This window comes from Eptesicus fuscus, chromosome 5 (assembly GCF_027574615.1).
Source record: "Eptesicus fuscus isolate TK198812 chromosome 5, DD_ASM_mEF_20220401, whole genome shotgun sequence".
In the NCBI taxonomy this organism is placed as follows: domain Eukaryota; kingdom Metazoa; phylum Chordata; class Mammalia; order Chiroptera; family Vespertilionidae; genus Eptesicus; species Eptesicus fuscus.
In genome coordinates, this window is record NC_072477.1 from 12,075,311 (window position 1) to 12,080,811 (window position 5,501).

A 5,501-nucleotide genomic window follows, 5' to 3' on the forward strand; every position below is an offset into this window, starting at 1 on the left:
GACTGCACACCTCTCCTTGTGTCCTCACATGGCCGAAAAGGCTAAGGAGCTCTGTGGGCTCTCTTTTATAAGACTACTAGAGGCCCGATGCATGCATGAAGATTCATGTAAGAATGGACCTTCCTTCCCCTGGCTGCTGGCACCGCCTTTGCTCTGGCCCGGAGCCACCTTTCTGCCTTCACTCTGCCTTTGGAGCGGCTAGGGTGGTGCGGAATGCCATGGCGATGACGCAAGTGTCCTGCCCCCAGCTGCTTGGTGCCTGTTTATGCAAATTAACCCGCCAATCTTTGTTGGGTTAATTTGCATACTCACTCCTGATGGGCTGGTGGGCGTCGTGAAGGTACGGTCAATTTGCATCTTTCTCTTTTATTAGTGTAGATTAATGCCATTTATGAGGCCTGCACCCTCATGACCTAATTAACCCCCAAAGGCCCCACCTCCTAACACCATCACATTTGGGGATAGGGTGAATCTTGAGAGACACAAACATTCATTCCTTAACAGTGTCAGCATATACATGTTTGCAAATATATGTAAATGCTGTTTTGATGGTAAGATTCAAGTTTATTTTAAAGAGCTGCTGAATTTATAATTGAATTTTTCATTGCATGCATTAAAAATAAAGACATGCTAAAAATAGATCTTTTATCTAATAGAGGTCAATGGTAGATTTTTTACCTCTAAATAGACCATAAACTTGAGAAGGGGTCTCGGAGCAGCATCACTGGTGTGAGGTTCAGACTGATGATTCAACTGGCACCTGCTACAGCCCAATGGCGTTCAACAAATGCACACATTAGTTTAGACCATGGCGTGTTTATGTGTTTGAAGAGGGCCAGGCAAATACTGCCCACCTAAACAGAATTCCGATCCCTGAAGTAGGCCAAGGCATGTAGAAGCAAGCTACCTGGCTTCTGCTATCCTCAGGTGCAGAGACATAATCTAACAGGGCCCCATTCAGGCTCCATTGTAGTGTTGGGTGTTCCAGGGTGTGAAGTGTGCTCAGTTAATAGAGCAAACACGGGATTTTCAATGGCAGTTTTTGCCAATTTGTATTCGTGTGAAGGGCTGAATCGGCGCTGCTCCCATCTCTGCTTGTTCTGTTTATTCAGCATGAATGTCTGGAACATGTAATTGTTCTGCCGGCTTTTATCAGATACGCTGTCCCAAGGTACCAGGGGGAATGTCTTCATTACTAACATAGTGCGAGGCAAGCAGGCTGCTTGTGGAAACTGTCTGCAGATTTCTAGACGTTACCTTGTGTTTTGTAGCGGCTGCTAATTAGCACCCAGCCAACAGTGGCAGGTTATCAAAGCAGGAAATGATTCCCATGACCACTGTGGAGTGCATGCCAGCAGCTAGGGTGCCTGCCTGCCCAGCTCAGTTTTCGAGCTGAAGAGGAGAGATCAGGGGAGGGAATGTAATGAGGAGCTCCCTACCTGTGGGTTTCTGGCCTGAGAACCAAGCAGGCTCGTGTTTACCTCTGGGGAGGGACTGCTGTGTCTGTCTGTCCTTCTCCATAAATTACACTGCAGGATGGGATGACTCTTTTGTTCACTAACACAACTGTGAAGTTGCACTGGACAGAGCTTTGTAGAGGAGGGAGGGAAGGACATTTTGTTCCTTCTGGATGGTCCTTAACATTTGGAGTACTGAGGTTAAAAATTTTCCATAATGCAAAATATCCTATCTAATAAAGAGGGAATATGCTAATTGACCACCATGCCATCACAAAGATGGTGCCCACAGTCAATAAGGAGGGAATATGCTAATTGACTGTCACACCCTCAAAGATGGCAGCGCCCACAGTCACAAAATGGCGGCACCCAGTCCCCTCAGCCCCGCCGGGGCGGCAGGTGTGTGGCATGATTGGGCCCGCCCCCAGGTGGGTCTGGCTGCTCTGCATGCCTGCTTCAGGAGTCCCCGAGTCCCCTCAGCGCCCCCAGCCCCCCAGCTGCCCAGTGCCGGCCCAAGGCACACACAAGCCTCGTATGTCGGCTGCCCAGCTGCCCAGGGCTGGCCCGAGGTGCAGGCAAGCCTCGGATGGCGGCTGCCCAGCTGCCCAGGGTTGCCCAAGGCTCAGGTAACCAGGGCCGGCCAAGGCTTGTGCTGCCAGCGTGGCAGCAGCAGAGGTGTGATGAGGGTGTTGCCTTCCCCTGATCGCTGGGTCACCTCCTGCCCCTGAGGGCTCCTGGACTGTGAGAGGGGGCAGGCTGGGCTGAGGGATCCTTCCTGCTCCAGTGCATGAATTTTCATGCACTGGGCCTCTAGTATTATTATAAATATTCAAATAATTCCCAAGTGCAGAAATAAATAAAATTTTCCCTCATCCCTACTTGGTTCCAGTTTCCCTCTTAGATACACAACAAACCACACATACCAGTTTGCTGTGTACCTAGAGCCCACCTGTTCACACATATAGTATTCTTTTGTTTAATGTATGCAAATGAATGCCCCTATTTATAGAGCCTTTTCACTTACTGTGTCTGGAAAATCTTTTCATATCTTGGAATGTAACGTCAAAACTTGATGACCTAACATTTTTTGTAACTGCTGCATAGTATTTCACTTATGGAGGTACGTATTATAATTTATTTGATAATTCTTTAATTCATAACATGTTTTAAGCCTTTGAGGAAAAGCAGGATGTTAGCTCTTTATGTTTCCTCTTTTTCTAGTGTCTGGTTTGTCAACTTACCCTTGATGTGAGAAGCTGAATCATAGTTTCCTCAAATCACTGGAATCTGTGAGTGTTTGTTACCTGATATAACAAAAGGGCCTTTGTGACTAAGGACTTGAGATGGGGAGGTTGTGCTGAATGAGTTGGGTGAGCTTATAATAATCACAATGGTCATTATAAGCAGGATGCTGGAGGACTTAGAGTGAGCGGTGTGAGCACTGTGATAAGGGAAGCTGAAATTATAATGATGCTGCCACATGCCAAGGGATGCCAGCAGCCTTTGGGAGCTGGAAGTGACAGGGAACAGGTTCTCTCCTGGAGCCTCCAAAAGGAGGCAGCCCTGCAGACATCCTGATTTGAGCCCGTGGGACTCATTTTGGACTTCTGCTTTTGTGGGCTACTATGTTTGTGGCAATTCATCACAGTAGCAATAGGAAAATGTAACTGGGCACACTTTCCCACCCTTGCTACAAAATACTTTCAGAAAACTAAAAATTCTCGACTGTCATACAGATTTTAAAAGTAAACACAAGCTGGAGATGTTATTTAACTCATGAAAAAACCCCGGGAGATATTTTAACTTGTTCAAAATCTGCCAGAGGACTGGGGCAGGAGCTGGTTGGTAGGGAGAGCTTACTAGAGGGCGTGGTTCCGCTGGACCTGGTCCCCAGGGCCAGCCTAACAGTAGCCAATAACTTCACTCGAGAGTGCTGGTGGGCCAGAGCTGGTCCACAGGAAGTGGCCCATCAAACAGCAGAGAAACTTCCTGGAAAATGAGTATCCTGGGCCTCCTACATGCTGATCAGCAATTGCACATTTACCCAAATACAAATAATGAAAAATGAAGTAAAACCATCAGGCAACTACTTACACATTGGGACACTATTTATTGTTCTACAACTTGCTTTTCTCGCTTAATGATAGATACTACACTTGATCTTAGCCAAAAGGCCGAGAAGCGATCTCACTTAATGATAGATATACTGTGGGCATCTGTCATAGTTCATGGGTCTGGATCTCTCTCATCCTCTTGGTAGCTGCAAGGTATTCCACTGTATAGGTGCCCTATGACAATTGACTACTTGCTTACTAATGCTCATTTAGGTTGTTTCAGCATTTTCATTACAAAAAAAACCACAGTAATTTGTCAATTGTACCTCAAAAAGTTGCAATATCCAAAGAATTTTGATCTTATTTAAAAGCAATATATTTGCATAGAGAAAATTCTGGAAGGATATGCACCAAAATATTTACTCTGGTTGTTTTTTGGAAGGAGAGGGTTTTGGAGAACATTCCCTTTGGACTTTATTCCTGGCTGCACTGTTTAAATCATTTTTTTTTTCACAAGAATGTCATAGTTTTTATAATTGGGAAATATGAAAAAAGATATTTTGATGTTGAAAACAAGTGCAACTTAATTAAAATTGTAAACTGCCCTGAGGTTCTGTTTAAATACTCGTGTATTTATATGACAAATAGGCTTTCGACGTTTTGGGAAGAAGGTTGTTACTAGAACCTCAGTGTTTTTTCCCTGAGTCTACCTGCCTGGCCCAAAGAAATGCATGAACAAGAGTTTGCAGGATAGAAAGAAAAAAAGTTTAATATTGAATTGGCCAAAACAGAGACGGGGAACTTATGTGTAAAGACTCGACTCTCTGGTGGCATGTGGGTTACAGATTATATAGGACAAAATCACAAGATACCATGGGTTAGGAGTTCGGGGTCCTGATGGGAGTTGATGGGTCGGAGGTGGGGTGAGGGTAGTAAATCATTCCTTCAGGTCTTGAGGACAGTTCTGAGGTGTTTTCCTGTGTCCCTCTGTGTGGTCTCAGGGGAAAGTAACCAGGGGGTTATCCAATTTCAGGGCTCAGGCACTGAAGCATTCCTTAGGTCAAGATACTATTTTTAGCGTGACAGATGTCCCTGTGATGCCTTCAGGTTCAAGCTACTACTGTCTTCTGCTGCCTCCAGGGTTGATGATTACCAAGGGGAAAGGCTAAGTCTTTGAGGGGTACAGAAGGAGAGAGAGGGATATTATTTCTAGAGCTAGGATTTAAAGCAAAATTAAAAAAAGAGATTTTTGTTGATTTTTAGAGAAAGAGGAAGGGAGTGGGAGAGAGAGAGAAACATTGATGTGAGAGCAAAACATCAATCGGCGGCCTCCCCTTCTGCACCCCCCGCCCCCCAGGGATGGAGCCTGCAACCTGGGCATAGGCTCTGATCGGGACGACACCCAATCAACTGAGCCACACTGGCCAGGGCTAAAGCTAAATTTAATCAAAGTCATAGGGACCCTCGGTTTCTGAGCAATTGTTTATTGTTGTTACAGGGTACAGGCAGAGCAGTGCAGGTGTGTTTTACGTGACTTTTTGCCTCATCTTGTGTCCAGATGGCCGGAGAAGTCCCTCTTTCTATTTAAGCACCTTCCTAGATATTCAGGAGGTTGGAATCTGGCGGGGGGTGGGGGGGTGGGGGTAGGGAGAGGGAAGGCTGAGATGACTCACAGGTTCTCAATTGCGAGGCACACAGGTGGAGTGACCATGTCTGTTTGCGTGCCCATCCCGACCTGAGGTTGTGGCCTCTACCGCTGCTTCCGAGCCCACAGCCTGTGGAAGACAGAGCCTGTGCTTCTCTGATCAGATGTCCAGGGCCTTCATGGGAAAGCGGGAGGTGGCCATTCTGTCTGAAATGAGTATTGGATTTGAAAGGATTTAATAATCGCACAAGAACTCTCCAAATCCTAGAGCTACAATCCTTCCCTGATGGGCTGCGATACAAATTGTGAATCAGGCAGAGTCTCCGTGGCCAGTTTTGTTTTGAT

The 5,501-nt window shown here is 46.1% G+C and overlaps 1 pseudogene; it reads right to left on the reverse strand.

The window, feature by feature from the left end:
- Positions 1–3,430: 3,430 nt before the first annotated feature.
- Positions 3,431–3,643, reverse strand: LOC129149222 (U2 spliceosomal RNA; annotated as a pseudogene).
- Positions 3,644–5,501: the final 1,858 nt, after the last annotated feature.